The sequence below is a fragment of the Lemur catta genome, chromosome 7 (genome assembly GCF_020740605.2).
Source record: "Lemur catta isolate mLemCat1 chromosome 7, mLemCat1.pri, whole genome shotgun sequence".
NCBI lineage: Eukaryota > Metazoa > Chordata > Mammalia > Primates > Lemuridae > Lemur > Lemur catta.
Genome location: NC_059134.1, coordinates 98,671,587 through 98,688,812, shown reverse-complemented (window position 1 = coordinate 98,688,812; position 17,226 = coordinate 98,671,587). Strand labels below are relative to the sequence as shown.

Genomic DNA, 17,226 nt, shown 5'->3' with positions numbered 1-17,226 from the left:
TGTGTGTGTGTGTGTGTGTGTGTGTGAGCTCCCTGTCAAAGTTGTTCCTGGAGGGGCCGCACCAACCCCCGGCCCCCTGAAGAAGAGGCAGTGTCCCCAGGATTCTGCCAGGCAGAGGGGGAGGCCCGGGGCAGGGGCAGGGCTCTGGCCTCCCCTGGGCTGGGCCAGGTTCAGTTTTGCCCTCATATCCCTTGTGCTCCAGGATGGCAAAGGCCCAGGCCCCTCGGTGCTTCCTATGTTCTGGGCCGTCCCAGGCAGGTGTGTGTGAAGTGGTCGCTGAGTGCTCAGTGTTGGAGGGCGGGGGTCTGAGCCAGGCCTCTCAGCCCCTCCTTGTCCCCCAGTAGCTCCAGGTCCTCCAGGGTTGGGGCCTCTCCCTCCCTGCGCTGGTGAGGTTGGCTCATGGCCGTGACAGCCACTTAGCTGTCACACTCAGCACTCCCCGGTGTCTGCTAACTCGATGCTGGGGGGCTCCGGGTACTTGAGCCTGTTTAGCTAAGGGCAGCAGCTGGGCCTCCGGTCAAGGAATGAGGACTCCTAAGGAAGCTGTGATCGGGGGCCACACCCCCACCTCACCCAGCCTTTCCGGGCCAGGCCTGGCTGGTTCCCTGCCCCCACCTCACAGCCATCTCTCTGGTCCTGTGACTCTGGAAATCATTTGTTCACTCATTCATTCAACAGTTTTTTGCTGCACGCTGAGCACCAGGGATGCAGAGATGGAGACAGACACGGTCCCTCTCCGGCTTACACGCCACGGCGTCTTCTGGATTAGTTTTCTCTTGCTGACGCCATGTCCATTGGTCTCACAAGCTGTGTGTGTTTGCACACTTCGTTCACATCATTGCGGCCGGAAAGGGAGAAGGTATTTTCATTGAGCGCCTACCTCGAGCCGGGGGCGGCAGCTCCTTTAACCTTCCTAACCATCCCGAGAGGTGGGCACAGTTTCCCATTTCACAGATGAGGATACCGAGGCTCAGAGAGTACCGTGCTTGGCCCCAGGGGGTCAGAGCTGAGATTTGATGCTGCATTTTTCTCCCTCCATAACCCTTGCCACGACCCCCCACCTCCTTACCAAAAGCAAAGAAAACAAACCCAAACCCCTGGCTTTTTATTTGATCTTGGTGTCTTTATCACAGGCGCGGGTATGGTTTCGTCTCTTTTTTTGTTAGTCTGGTTTTGGAAAACTGAAAGTAGCTCAGGGTCTCGGTTGCTGCCTTGCCGGTATCTTGGCATCTGCCTGGCCCTAATTAGGGCCCTGCACCCCCAGAGCCTCCTCCCTGCTCCCCAGCTGCTCCCTCCATGCTGCCCACCCCCCATCAGATACCCCTGCGCTGGCCGGGCCACCCGTTCCGGCCCTCCCGGCCCAGGCCCCCTAGGCCCGCTGTCCCCGCTCAGACCCCAGATCCCTGGCGGGAGTTTCCTGTGCTCATCACCATCACTGCACTTTCCATGACACAGGAGGAAGTCAGCTGAGCCCTGGCTGGGTTTTCCACGCAGCCGAAGTGGGGGAGGGGTTGGCGAGCCCCCGAACTGGTGTCAGAACCTCCCGGCCTCCGCGAGGGAGAGGCGTCGGCCCGTGCCACACCAGGTACCGCTGGGCGGGTGAGCGTGTGTCTGTCAGCCCCCAGCGCTGCCGCAGCCCCTCCGGACTCGGTGACTCCCATGGTTTCCCTTCTTCGCAGGGGCAAAGGGGCCACAGGGGTGTGGGGAAGGGGGAGGAGCTGAGGGTGGAGGGAGAGGTGGCGCGAGGAGGGGCAGGATGCTGAGCAAAGTGACTGGAGCTTAGTAGGGCCTCAGTGTTTGTGAAGTGGAGGAAGGAAGGAATCTACAGGAAGGCTCCCAAAGACGGTGGGAAGGCCTGGTGGGCTGATGAGAAGGGTGGGAAGAGTGTTGCAAGTGTTTGTTGAATGACTCAGTGATCTGAATCCTTGAAAACCTCTACATGGCTGCCTGGGTCGGGGGGTCCGTGGGGGAGCAGCCTGTGCAGCAGTCTTCTCCCCACCCCTGTTTAGGAAGTGCATCCCCTCCCTCGGTCAGACCCTAGGTGGAGGGGAGGGTGGGGGAGAAAGAGGGATATAGGCTCCTGGTTCTAGAAGGGTTCTGGACAGTTCTGGATGGTTCAGGGCGGTTCTGGATGGTTCTGGAAGGGTCTGGACAGGCAGCTGACTGGCATGCAGGGGTGGTGGAGGGGTGCTGGCCTGGCAAGCACCTGCATTTGAGTCCTGCCTTTGCTGTGTGGCCCTGGGCGAGTTTGTGTCATGTTCTGGGCCCCAGTTGGCTCATCTGTAAAATGGGGAGATTGGATGGTTCTGAGCCAGTGCTCTTGTCTTGGGAACCCAGCATGAAGGTGGCCGGCAGGCAGGCCACGTCCCGTCGGAGGTGGGGGATTTTCTGTTCTGGGACCTGGAGGGTTTGACGCCTCCGCTGGGTGAGGGGCTGTCAAGTGTCAGGCTTCCAGGGAAGGACAGAAGACAGAGGATTCCAGTTGCACCGACTGGGGCCATGCTGGTTCCATAAGGTATCTCAGTACGTGCACTTCTCCTGAGGACCAGGTAGGGGTGGGGCCGCTCAGGGGGCCTGTCTTGCCTGCAGGGACTGGTCAGGGCACCCCCAGCCCCACTGTCCCAGCCTCTCCCGGACCACACCGGCCTCCAGTCCCTGAGGTGAAACCCTGAGTAAATTGCTCAAGCCAGTTCCCCCAGTTCCTCATCTGTACCCTGCGGGTGTCTGAAGATGAAGCAGGACAACCTGTGCAGAGAGCACGGCTCGTCCTGGCTGCTCCCAGGGGCTCCAGGAACCGCAGTTGCTGTGCCTTGATGGCCATTTTCAGGGCGGGGAGCATAGGCTTCGGGGGCCCAGAAGCCAGCTTCACGTTCTGATTTGGGTGACCTTGGGCAAGTCACTTTTCTTTTCTTAGACTCATCATCTGCCTGCATCCCGGGGCTTCTGGAAGTTTCCATGATGATGACACGAAGGGCTTGTAAGCCCTAGTGCAGCCCTGAGTGTGAGGGCTGGTCAGTACAGGCCTCCCCTGCGTCCCGCTCACGTCTCCCTCCCCGGGCTGTGCGTGCGGAGGCCCCCGAGTGAGCTGAGCGGCCCTTTCCGTTCCTGCACCCCGCACTGGGCCTCTGCAGGCCTCCCTGCGGCGGGTGTGTGCTAATCGCATCCCACGGCCTGTGGCCCCGAGGTGTCGGCATTCACGTTGTCTCTGCTGCTGCTCCTGTAAGTGAGATCGGACTTGCTCAACCACAGGGCGTAAGTTTTGGATGAGAAAATAAGGCCACCAAGTAGTGTAGGACAGGTGTTAACCCAACCCATTTTTCAGATGCTATAACTGGGGATCAGAGAGGTTAGGTGAATTCTCCAAGGCACACAGCAATCAACAGTGAGGTTTGGACTGGCCGTGGGCACCCCTTTCCCCAGTGCAGCCTCTCTCAGATGCGCCAGTGCTTCCTCGGGCCCTACGGGGTTTCGCTGTGTCATAGCAGAGAGCTTGGGGGCATAGGGGACAGGCAGACCCCGCTCTGTGCCCTTGGTCTGATCCAGCTGCCTTGGCTTTCAGAGCCTCAGATCCCGTCTGAACAACGGGCATGACAGAGCCTTCAAGACGTTCAAGGGATGCTGTGAGACTGGCCGGGGGCACGTACTGGGCCTTCAGAGGGAGGCCTTAGAGCAGCCGTTCAGCGATCCTCCAGTCCTGACTCCGGGCGGAAGCTCTCCTGCCTCTTTCTTTCATTATCCAACCCAAGCCTTCTCTCCCCAGCACCCGGCAGCAGGCACGAAGCCATTTCTCAAACAGATGAATGAATGAATGACAGTGCAGCTTGGACAGGGCACATGAGACAGACGGACCAACCCCTCACCCCCTGCCCTGAGCTTCCAGGCTAGTGGGGAGACCACTGGCAGGCTGCTGGGACAGACCACAAGAAGGGCAGGGCCTGAGGGAGCACAGAGGAGGTGTGTCCAGCCCAGCCTCTGGGAAAGTCAGGGAAGGCTTCCTGGAGGGGGTGACATCCCGGTGGAGACCCGAAGGATGAGTAGTTTTCCAGCACAGTGGTGGGATCCTGGGCTGAGGGACACGTGAGGGCAAAGGCTTCTGGGTCCTGTTAGTGTCATAGCTGTGCTGCTACAATCGAGAGGCGTCCAGAGGTTGGGGGATGCGGGCAGCAGTCCTGGCTCAACCCCTCACTGGCTCTGTGCCTGGGGATGGGGGTCTCCCGAGGCCTCAGTTTATCTATGAAATAAAGGGCTGCACCAGCTGGTCCCTGAGATTCCTCAGTCTGTGAGTCGAGGCTTAGAATCTTATTTAAGGAGCACCATTTACCAGAACCTGAAAAATCAATACAGCCTCTTTTAAAGGACAACAGGACAAAAGTGACAACATCTTTTTTAAAGCTCATACGCATGTTACCTTTAGAGAGCTCTCCTGTAGTCACCAGGGTGAAGGCAGTGCACACAGGGGCTTAGGCCACCAGGGATAAGGGAACGATGCAAGGACAGGGAGAAAGGCAAGTAAGTTCCAGCCCAGCTTCACTCTGGAACGCTCTGGAATACGGCCACCAAGAAAGGGGAGAGACCCCAGCGCAGATGCAGGAACATGGCCGTGATATTCTGCTCAGTGGAAAGACGAAATTGCAGAACGACTTGCAGAGTGCAGTTTTATTTTCATGAAATAAAAAATATGAGCGAGTTGAATAGTTACAGTTTTTACATTTATAGAAAAAGGTTTCTCAGAATATACATCAAAATAATAATAACAGAGATCAATTGTGGAAGTGGGGTTTGGTAGGGATGGTAGAGTAAGATTAGGTAGGACTTTTTATTTTATGCACTTCTTTTTTTTTTTTTTTTTTTTGAGACAGAGTCTTGCTCTGGTGCCCAGGCTAGAGTGCTGTGGCATCAGCCTAGTTCACAGCAACCTCAAACTCCTGGGCTCAAGTGATCCTCCTGCCTCAGCCTCCCGAGTAGCTGGGACTACAGGCATGTGCCACCATGCCTGGCTAGTTTTTTATATATATATACATATATATATATATATATATATATATATATATATATATATATATATATATTTTAGTTGTCCAGCTAATTTCTTTCTATTTTTAGTAGAGATGGGGTCTTGCTCTTGCTCAGGCTGGTCTCGAACTCCTGAGCTCAAACAATCCACCCGCCTTGGCCTCTCAGAGTGCTGGGATTACAGGCGTGAGCCACCACGCCCGGCCTATTTTATGGACTTCTGTATTAATTTTTTTCAGAGAAAGCATATTATGGTTTTATGATAAATTAACAAATAACATAAAAGGGATCTGCAGAAAATCTTTTAAAGAAAAAAGTCCCATATATTTGTTTGTATAATTACATATAACTTATATCATTTTAAATATTTTTCTTGTTAATAAATTAATGCATGTTTCTTGAGAAAAATCAGCAAATACAGTAGAGTATTAAGAAAAAGTAAAACCACCCACAGTCTTACCATCCACTATGACCACGGTTAACACATCAGGGTATACATTTTTATTCCATTTTCTATTTATAAATACAATAATTATACTGTGTTTCAAAATTAGAATCATATATTTATGATACATATCTTTATATATGAAGTATATGTCCTTTATATAAATATATTTTATATGTATAAAAATATATGTAAAAGATATATGCATATACAAAGAAATATACATAATCTTTGTAACCTGCTTTTTCTCTAAAAATATATCTTGAGTATCTTCCCATGTCATAGACTTATTTAATATGGTTTGTAAAAATGGTTCTACAATAATTATAGAAAGTTCTTATGGTCGTTTAACTAACTCCTATTATTGAACATTTGTTGTTTACTTTTTTTTTGCTATTAAAAATAACTTTCTGAGAAATGTTTTTGCTCAATCATCTTTTTTTCATATCCTTATTTCCTTTAAGTAGAATTATGTGAATCAAAGATCACGACCATTTTGAATACCAAAAGTCCTTTTATAAAAATCGAATTAGTGACGTCCACCTCAACTTAGTTCCAGTATCTCTGAATGCCGGTTGCTGCAGTTAATGAGGGGCTTGCTCGAGTAGGTTTATAACCGCCTCAGGGATCAGGATTTTCCATTCTGTGATGGGCTCCCCGGGTACCTTGTGACAGTCAGGAAGGGGCCAGGCCCCCTGCAGGGGGCAAACTTGAGGTAATAGTAAGCCACGTTTTTGATGATTTGCTGGCGTCCAGGGCTCTCCTTGCTGTTTGTCTTTGGCTGTGTGTCCTACTCCGGGCCCGCTGGCGGGAGGTTCTGGGGAGCCGAGGCCACAGCGTGTTCCAGGGATGAGACCGATGTTCTGGGAGATGAGGGGACGGCCCGGGTCAGCCTTGGCCTGGGGAAAGAGGCAGGTCCACACAGGCAACGGTCTGGGGTGGGCGGGTGGGGGGTGCGTACCCCAGCAACTCCCACCCCGTCTGCACCCACGTGGGGCCCTCGCCTGGGTGTGCATCCCAGCAGGCCCCGAAACCTCAGCGTCGCTTCCACGTTCTTGATTCTCTCTGCTCTGCTGAAGGCAGAGCCACACTGGGTTGATCCCATGGGATGGTCCGGAAGCAGGTATTTCCTGGCTTTGTACGCGGTGATAGATATGACGGTGACGATGACGATGTTGCCATTTACTAAGAGCCTGCACAGTGCTGGGGGATCCAAGTAATGACATTATCTTGGTTTTGTCCCAGAGTGAATATGCCACCTTTGCTGATGTGGAGGATGAGTTGAGGTGGCTCACAGATGAGCATTTTTATCTTAATAATCATGTGCTTGTTTTAATTCATATTAACTTATATACTAGGATACAGATATTTAGCACACCAAATTCATAATTTATGAGGATGATATGAAGTTTCATTTGTAGAGTATTTAGGTAAAACTACTGAGTTATGATTTAAAGGAAAACTATTAAGTGAAGAATAATACGTGGTACTTGGATAAGGTAAACATTATGAAAGGAAATTTAAATAGTTGACATTTGGTACCATTTGAGGCACATATCATTTTCATCCCTATTTTGCAGAGGAGAGAATGGAATCTCAGAAGAGTTTAATTAGCCTGAGATTATGCAATTTGCAAGAGGTGGAGCTGGGGCCGGAACCCGGATGCTTAATCAATTAATTAATTATTATTATTATTATTTTTTTGGAGACAGAGTCTTACTCGGTTGCCTGGGCTAGAGTGCCGTGGCATCAGCCTAGCTCACAGCAGCCTCAAACTCCTGGGCTCAAGCGATCCTACTGCCTCAGCCTCCCGAGTAGCTGGGACTACAGGCATGCGCCACTATGCCCGGCTAATTTTTTTCTATATATATTTTTAGCTGTGCAAATCATTTCTTTCTATTTTAAGTAGAGACGGGGTCTTGCTCTTGCTCAGGCTAGTCTCGAACTCCTAACCTCAAACGATCCTCCCGCCTCAGCCTCCCAGAATGCTAGGATTACAGGCGTGAGCCACCGTACCCGGGCTGGATGCTTAATTTAAAAAAACAACTTTTTACTTAAATGTAAGATACACACAGAAATGTGATGCAGTATATTGTAAATGCACCAAACAGCACCCAGAAGCCCCGTCATGTGCTGCCTTCTAGACACTCACTGCTTCCTGTGCAGGTATCCACTGTCCTCACTGTCACCTTGGATTGGTTTTGCCTGTTCTTGAATTTTAGCTAAATAGTCTCACACAGTTTATACTTTTTGGTGTGTGAATTTTTTCTACTCAACATTATGCTTGGGAGATTCATCCATGTGAGCGTGCATAGCGGGAGCTTGTTCTTTTTCCTTGCTGTGTAATATTCATCTGCATGACCACACCACCGTTCATTTACGCATCCTACCACGACAGGCATTTTGTCCGTGCAAAGTCTACATGTTTTAACCTTGAAGCTCTGCTGCCACCCGCAGATACTTGCACATCACAGAGTAAACAGGACTTTCTCTTAAAGAGCTAGGAGACCAAGGAGGATGTGAAACATGCAAAGCCACAGTTACAGAGACAGGTGCTTTCCTGGGCGGCCTCGAGGTAGCCGGGGCGGTGAGGGGTTTAGACGACCTTAACCCTTCTCTTGCAGCAGTGCACTTTAGAAAGCACCCTCCCAGAAGCATCCCTCTTCATGTCTCTGACAGCCCTGTCAGGTAGGGGAGGGTGCCTGTCCCCGGCTGTAAATGAGGAAACTGAGGTTAAAGTGACTCCAACATCACCCGGTGAAAAAGAAACAGACACAGAGTCTGAACTCGCATCTCCTGATGCTAAATCCTCGGCTATCGATGCCTCGTTCCAGTTGCTGGCAAACCCAGGGGAGTTTGCAGGCCCTGGAGACCTTTTCTGTCCTCTTTGAGGGGACTTGCAGTCTGGGATTTGAGCCTTCAGAGGATTTAAAGCACAAACAAGTATCTGGTTTTTTTCGGTGTGAAAAGCTGCTTTCCCCAGGCTCATTTTATTTCACTCGCAAAGCAGAGGGAGGGTCCCCGCTCCCCTCCAGGGGAAGGACTGTGGTCACCGTTGTCAGCACCGGGCGCCGACTGTCTGAGACAGCCGTCCTCACTGAGCACTGCACTTTCACATTCGGCGTGTATAGCCGCCCAGATCTGCAGAACAACCCTGGGAGGAAGGCGGCGCAGATAACATTTGCCCCATTTTCCAGAGATCTGGAGTGACCCACCCATGGTGACGTGGCAGTTAAGGAACGAGACGGACCCAGGGCTCCTGATCTCCAGCCCAGGAGGACGCCCTCCGCCCCTCTCCCCTGGGTGTGTCCAGCGGAGGCCTTTGGTTAGGGCACACCCCACTGTGAGGCCCGGGGGCTCAGAACACAGGGACAGGGAGGCCCGGCCATGTTAGGGGGCTGCCCCAGCACACGTGGCCTGGAGGGTTGGGCCGAGGAGGTCCCACGGCTCCGACATCCTACCCGCTGCAGGACTGTGGGGAGGCTGGGTGTGAGGACCTGCAGAGGGCCCCGGGACAGATGATTCTGGGGCAGCCGCCCTGGCGGGGACAGGGGGTTAAAATGGGTTCCTAGAGCCCCCTCTTAGCCTCTGCCAATCAGCAGTGAGGGAATGGGGACCATAACAGTACCTGCCTCATTGGACTGTCCTGAGGGTTCAGGGAGATAAAGCGGGTAAAGTGAGGCCAGTGCCTGGCACAGAGCACGCACGACACAACCCCCTCCCCCTCGCTCAGCCCAGAGCCTGCAAACGCACACCTCGTCCCTGAGGTTCCAGGAGCGAAGCTATTTGTAACTGTGGGAAACACGATGGGGCTGCGTGAAGCAGAGGAAACCAGTGTGTGAACTGCGACCGCGGACTGTTGTTGCCCGGATTCTGTGACAAGACCACTCTGCCACGTTCCACCAGGCTGGAAAGCAAAACGTGGCCCACGGCACACAAGCCACACCCTGCCTGTGGGCTGGCCCCGGGGGCAGGGGCTGCAGGGAAGCCCCTCGTCTGGGCTGTGTGTGTCTGTGGGGGCTGGGTGCTGCTCTTTGTGCAGGGCTGGCTGAGGCCCCTGGATGGGACAGGCCCTGGGCAGGAAGCCCCGGGCTTGCTGCTGGGCAATACACGGGGTGAGGTCTGGGTGGGGTATGGGAAGGAGGGTGGTGGGCGGAAGGAAGCTGGAGCTGGTCTTGCCTCCACTCTCACCCTCAGCTGGGCCCTGGGCCAAGGCCTCCTCCTCCAGGCAGCCCTCCTTGGTTCCTACTCTGCTTTGAGGTATGGCCAGTGCCATCTTCCTCCATCTTCTTTTCTCCTCTAAGCTCCCTCCGACCTCCTCTCTCTGACAAAGAGGTTGGACAGAAAAGCAAAAAGTCTAAACTTTTGTAACCACGAGAGCTCGTTCCTCTCCAGCCCCTGCTCACAGCCAGTGTGGCCACAGGTGTAACGGAGAAATTCCAGGTCAATTCTGATACAGGATTTGTGGAGAGAATGGAATACTTAAGGTGCAAATGAGGATTTGTCATGCAGGGTCGACTGTTTAGCTGGAAGTCCTTCCGGCACCTGGACCCCAAAGAGGGAGGCTGCGTGCTGGGGCTGAGGGCTGAGGCTGGGGCTCAGAGGGGCTTCCCCCACTATGCGGAGGTCCACAGTGGGGCAGGGCACAGAGCAGCCCCCTCTGGACGTGGGGTCTTACAGCCCAAGGGACACTCAAAGGCCTTGGACAGAGAGCTCCTTTTTGCGGTCCTGTTACCTACTGAGCCCCCATTGTGAGTGAATCTAAGGGAGGCCGTGGGGCCGGCTGCTGGGCTCACTTTGCCCTGGGGGCGCGGATAGCACATCCAGGGGCAGCCAGAATGACACCCAGCAGGACAGGGCTTGGGCCCCAGAGCCTGGACGGGGCTCCCTTCCCTGAGAGCTGCTGGGCCTCCAGGCTCATTCCTGCTGCCTCTGAGCCCCGCTTCAGGGCTCCAGCAGCTGTCTGATGTCATGGTGGCCTTTGGGTGTATTTCTGAGAAGTCCCACACCTTTCGTCCGAGTCTCGGCGCCTCCCGGGCACCTCACAAAGGCTCGAACCTCTGGTGCAGGAGGAGCCAGCGCGGTGTGGCGGCAGCGTGGTTCCATGCTTTGTTGATTCGCTAGGTTTTGCTGCAGTGAATGCAGCGTCTCCCCACTTAAGCAACCGCTGCGTGGTGACCTGGGCTTTGTGCTTTTTGTCGTTATTGCTGGGCTCCATGTGCAACTGATGGTTCTGCTGGAGATGACAGCATTTCCGCACCCTCCCCAAGTCCTGCGATGCAGAGGCCCCTGTTCTGGGGAGCCTCTGGTAGGATGCTGTCTGCTGGGGCTTGTTTTATTTATATTCAGAGCGGAAATGAACTTCGTTGTATAGAGGAGGAAACTGAGGCCCGCAGGGTCAAGTGACCGGCACAGGCCCACACGGCCAGTCCTGACTTCAGATTCCGGGTCCTGGGTGCTTTTGTCCCATTTTCCCAACCTCATGGCTTTCCCCATGGCTGTGGCAACAACAGAAAAGGGGCCAGAGGGAGTTAATACTAGCACTTCCCAGGCAATGGCCGTTTACTCTGCTCGGGATTCTTGTCCAAACGTGGCGGCCACGGCCAGGGTTGGATGGCAGACCAGGGCATGGTTCTGTTGTCTGACCCAGAGTCCCTGCAGGTCCCACAGAACCATCCTGTTTCCTTGACTGTTCCTGGCCTCTTGCTGCATCATCGCCGGCTCCTCAGACTCCAGGGACAGCTGCTCATTTCAAGCAAAACTCTAAATTTACCTGCTAAGTATAATCAGCTGAACAGATCTAGGTCCCAGGCCCCTTACTTTTGGTTGACAACGAGGTGTCACATGCTTGGTCTGCCCTGGGGGATTTGAGGAGCCCAGAGATTGGCCAGGTAGAGAGGGAGCCCCCAGAGCTCACCCCAAGGAGGGATTTGTTCCTCCTGCGGCCACAGTGCTTTTTGATGTTAGATGCTTCTTTGTTCCCCAGGTGTCCGGGGACCTGGGACCCGTGGGTTTTGGAGTGTCTGTTGTGACCAGTTGCAGCTTTGGGAGCTCACAGGGGCAGGGTGGGGACTCCCAGGTTCTCAGAGGAAAACAAAATCTATAAGTGACAGAAATGCGATAGATCTGTTATCAGCTCGGTGAGCTGCAAAACACAAGTTCCCTTCCTATTCTGACAGCGAAAAATTCACAGACGGTTTATCAGACGGCTAGAAAATGAAAAGGTGCCACTTCTCGGTCAGATAACCTGCTCCCCATCTCCTCGGTGTGTTTGCCTGTTTGCCGCTGTGCCGGGCCTGGCTTCGTGGGCGGACAAGGGGACGAGGGGAGGCTCTGGGGCCTTCTGGGTCCAGCCCCTACCTGCAGGCCCACAGGGTGGGCCCCCTCGGGGCAACCGTGGCCCCGTGCTACAGTCCGCCTCACCAATCCGAGGGCAGGGGACTTGGTTTTCTTAACTACCTTTTATTCTGATCAAGAAAAATAATACCTATTCACTATCCCTTGTACAAAGTTTGGACAATGCATAAAGTATATAGAAAAAAATTTAAATCCGCCCAGAATCCTACCACCCAGGGGGGCCCTGTTAATACCCAGCTTCAGCCACTCTCTCACTTAAGTGCTGACCTCCTGGGCTTAAATCTGACTTCTTTAGCACAACCAGTTAAACTGTTATTGACTTCAACTTTGCTTTCCCTTTTAATGCCTTTTGTTTTCCATTGTGAAGGTGGCATGCTTGCTGGAGACAATTTGGAAAGCACAGAAAGATGTTTTCTTGCTTCTTTAAGCAAAGACAAGACATTCATTCCCACTTCCCTAAAGCGACCACTGTTAACAGTTAAGCATAGTCCCTTCTCATCTGTTTGGACTTTTAAAACATGTTTCCTCATTTGAGATCATGTTATATAGAGAATTCTGGGTCCTGGTTTGCCATGGGACAGGGGAAACAGCATGTCCCATGTTAATAAAAACAGTGGCTCTCGCGTATGGCCTGTGCACAGACTCCACTGAGCACGTCACAGGCACCGTCTTGCCTAATCTTCACGTGGCCTGATGGGGCAGGTGTCGTTATTAATTTTGCAGAGGAGGAAACTGAGTTGACCTCATCTGAGGCCTCAGCCCGTCTAGCTTCAAGGTCCTTGCTTTTAATCACTAGATTATGTCTTCTGTGAATTTTTAATAACCTTTCTAGTTTTACATAAAAACAACAAATGACTGTTGCTAAAAATTCAGTAGTTACTGAACAGCATAAAGAATATTCAGGATCCTATTGCCCAGTGATATTTATTCTGACATTTGGCAGCTTTTTGTGCATATGTAGTCATCAGATTTTTATACTTGATATCATCCTTACTTCAGTTTTGAATGTGTTGTTGTTTTTTTTAAAATCTAATTTAATAGGCATTTCTCAAGCCATTAGACCCTCTCAGAAAAACGTAACACGTACTGGCGGTTTCTCAGGCCGTGGCTTGGTTGATCGTAATGAATGTAATCACTTTGCTGAGGTGGAGCTTTCAGGCTGGGGCTGTCTTTCTGAATGTATAAATAATTTAGGAATAAATATGTTTCTGCATTAAACTGTTTCTGTATTTCTGACAGTTTCTTTAGGATGTAACATATTCCCAGAAACTGAATTACTGGGCCGAGGATTTTGATAGCTCTTAATTTTTTATTGCCATGTTATTTTCAAGATGGTCAGTGACTCTTTATTCTTCAGTTAGCAGCATGATGTTTACTTCTAATTAGATGCATCGAATTATGACCTTGTCTTAATTTTCATTCCTTTTATTCCTAATGAAGGAAATGTGTTCATTGGTCACTTGTGTGTCTTCTTTTGTGAATGGTCTAAGACAGACCTTTCCAATCAAACTTTCTGTGATGATAGAAATGGCCTCTACCTGCACTGTGCAAAGGCTACCAGCCAAATGTGGCTATTGAACGCTTAAAATGTGGCTAGTCGACAAACTGAGTTTTAATTTAATTATATTTAAATTCAGATTTAATTTAATTTATTTAAGGTTTTCATTTAAATCTGAATTTAAATAGTCCCCTGTGGCACACTCCTAAGCCTTTCCCCAGTTAGGTGTTGGGGTCTCAGTGGGTGATTTGTATGAGCTCTTTATTTATTACGGCTATTAACCTTTTGTCATATTTTTTGCAAAGATTTCCCCCAGGTTGCTATTTGACCTTTACTTTTTCATTTATGTTGTTTACAGAGTGTCACAATGTTAGGTACCCAAATCTAGTGATCTTTTCTTTTGTGGTTTCTCCCAAAGCTTTAGGGTTAGAAAGTCCTCCCCCACACAAAGGTTTGATAAATTCTCTCATCAACTTTATTGGAGTCTTTCTGTGATTTTTTTCCTTTAGCCCTTTAATCCACCCAGAATTAATTTTGCTGTGTGGTATAAGGTACGGCATGTCTTAGTCACCTCTGTGCTTAGTATAGAGTATGTACTCGGTAAATTTTACCTTAGATGGGACTCTTTGGTGCCCTGCAGGTTAGGGTGGGGTGGGCAGTGGGTAAGCAGGGTGAAATTAAGTAGTAGGTAAAATACTACTATTATGAATTTGAAATGTTTTTAAATTTTTATGTTTATGAAGATTTTAATGACACAAGAAAATGACTCTGATGCGATGTTGTCTTCAAAGAAAGATACAAAATCATACCTACAATGTAATATCAACCATGTTTAAAAATGCAATAAAAATATTCAATGAAATATTCCAAAATATTAGTAGTAATTGTCTCTGGGTGGTCGGTATTTTTTTTCTTGCTTTTTAATTCTTTACGTCTCTAGTTGACTGTAGTACTTTGATGATCAGAAATGTTATTAAATACAGCCCTTGGAGAAACAATGCATGATCCCTTGCTACCTCTAACTCCCCACGGCCATCGTCCACCAAATCTGCGATTCACACGGCCATGCTCTGTGTTAGGTTGGGTGGGCTGTGACCAAGAAAGATCCTCCCTGGGTTTAGGTTCAGGGTGGGACTGGAATTCCTTCTTAGTTACTCACAGTGTGAGAATTTCTCGGGCAAGTGATATAACTCAGAACTGTTTTCTCATTCCTAAAATAGAAAAATAACAGCTTTGCACAGGGACAGTGAGGATATGTTGTTTTTTGTTAATTATACAAGTATGTGCGTGCATGTGTGCACACACACCATATGTATATGCAAAATTGCACATATCGTCAAAACGCATTCAAAGAGCACCAACATAAATTTGTAAAAGGCAACATTCTCTCATCCCTATCCCTCTCCACCAGCCCTATTTCTCAGATGTAACCACCATTGAAAGTTGGTCTGAATTTTTTTCTTCCTTTCTCTTTCTTTCTTTCTTTCTTTCTTTCTTTCTTTCTTTCTTTCTTTCTTTCTTTCTTTCTTTCTTTCTTTCTTTCTTTCTTTCTTTCTTTCTTTCTTTCTCTTTCTCTTCTTTCTTTCTTTCTTTCTTTCTTTCTTTCTTTCTTTCTTTCTTTCTTTCTCTTTTCTTTCTTTCTTTCTTTCTTTCTTTCTTTCTTTCTTTCTTTCTTTCTTTCTTTCTTTCTTTTCTTTTTTTCTTTCTTTCTCTTTCTTTTCTTTCTTTCTCAAAATGGGATCATATTATACTTATTGCTATATAATTGCTCCTTTTTTTCACTTTCCGATAAATCGTGAGTGACTTTCCATGTTCGTACATGTGGATCTGTGTCATTCTCTTTAATGTCTGCATAGTCATTCGCACGATGAATGTGCCATGGTTCTAGTCATCAACAACTTGTCTGCTGCCCCCGTTATAAGGAGAGCACAGCTAACATGCCTTTAGGCACCTGCGTTTAGTGTCTTGTGGGATGGATTTCCAGATGTGGGGCTGTTGCATGCATATGAACATTTAAAAATGTTGGAAGATGATGCCTAAATGGTTCTTTAAAGAAAGTTGAACCACTGACATTATTACTGTCAAGGTAGGAAAGCTCTGACTACCCTTCACCTCCTCAACTTTGGATGTTACTTTTAAAAAAATATTTTAAAATATTTTAAATTTTTTACCAATGTGATAGGTATAACATATCTAATTGAGTTTTTAATTTGTATTTCTTTAATTCTCAGGGAGATGGAAGACTTTTTTATATGTTTTGTGGACATTTGTGTTTTTTCATTGGTTGATTATTCATATCCTTTGCCTGTTTTTCTTTTGGGTTGTGGGTCCCTTCCTGGTTGATTTGTAGAATCTCTCTCTATATATAATGGATATTAATTCTTTGTCTGTTGCATGTGTTGCAAATATTTTCTCCCAGCCTGTCATTTGTTTGCAACTATTTATTTTTATGACATCTCCTACTGTTTATAAGTTTTAAATTTTTATGGGGTTAAAATTCTTTTTCTTTACCTTTATGACTCTTAGGGTTTATATCTTAGAAAGACCTTTTCCACATTGAGGTTACAAAAATTTGTTCTATATTTTCTTCTAGGATTTTTGTTGCTTTATTTTATTTCATAGGAGTTTTTAATTCAATTGTACTTCTATTTTTGAGTATGGTGTGAGATGTGACTTGTTTTAATTATTTAAAATTATCTTTAAAGTTTTGTATTTTTCAGTTATTTTCCTCCAAAAGGAGAGGAGTTGCTTGAACATTAATTTTTGAAAATTTCATGTTTTCCCACCACTGATTAAAAATACCACCACATTAGTGAAGTTTTAAACTAAATTTTATAAATTTATTTTTTTTGATTCTTTCTTCCTTTTCTTTTTTTAGAGACAGGGTCTCACTCTGTTGCCCAGGCTGGAGTATAGTGGCCAGTCATAGCTCACTGCAGCCTCGAACTCCTGAGCTCAAGCCATCCTCCTGCCTCGGCCTCCTGAGTAGCTGGGACTGTAGGTGCACACCACCATGCCTGGCTAATTTAAAAAAAATTTTTTTTTTTTAGAGACGGAGTCTTGCTATGTTGCCCAGGCTGGTCTCAAACTCCTGGCCTCAAGTGATCCTCCAGCCTTGGCTTCCCAAAGTGCTGGGATTACAGGCACGAGCCACTGCACCTCTTTAGTTGGATTCTTTCTTCTTTTCCTTTAATTAATCTATTCCTAAAATAGTACATCCAGTTTTAATTTCTGTAAATCTTTAGCTTGAACTATACTTCCAATGTGTGAAAGGACATTATTCTTCTTTGTCTAATTAATACTTCTTAGTTATTCCCATTCATTTTCAAATAAATTTGTTAAATCTCCCTACCCCTGAAAAATCCCATTGGATTTAAATTTCATTGAATTTATGAATTTATGATTTGAAGTAGAATTAATGTGTTTGTAATACTCAGACTTCCCATCAAGAATCTGGTATTAGATTAAAATTTATGCTCCTGGTCTCAGTTTCCCCATTTGTAAAGAGAGGAGGTTGGATTAGATCTGAAGTTCCCTTCAGGTTCTATAATTGAAAATAACAACAGCAGCAACAACAGCAGCAGCAGTCGTTCTACGGCCTCGAGCCCCGTGCTGGGCGCTAGACAGAAAGCTATAGAAGACATAATCCCCATCCTCCCGGAGTTTTTCATCCAGAGGGGAGATGCAGCACATGCAAGAAATTTTGACCAAAAAAAATTCCCAATTAACGTGTTCCAGATTCATGGGCAAAAGTAGATAAAAGAAAAAAGCTAATCAATGATTGGAAAGAGCTGCAGCTGTTAATCTGGCCAACAATGTTTAGATGCTTTGTAGGTAGAAAAGTTTTTCACTATTTTTAGTGAAATAAAAATAGGAAAAAAAAAAAGAAAAAGAAATTTAGTAAAAATAAAAT

General features: G+C 48.1%; 1 long non-coding RNA gene across 1 annotated transcript in view; it reads left to right on the top strand.

The window, feature by feature from the left end:
- Positions 1 to 1,520: 1,520 nt before the first annotated feature.
- The window catches only part of LOC123641879, a 51,389-nt gene continuing 35,683 nt past the window's right edge, over positions 1,521 to 17,226 (top strand). The window contains exon 1 of the long non-coding RNA XR_006736361.1: positions 1,521 to 1,585. This is a non-coding gene — a long non-coding RNA (uncharacterized LOC123641879). The remainder of the gene's footprint in view (positions 1,586 to 17,226) is intronic.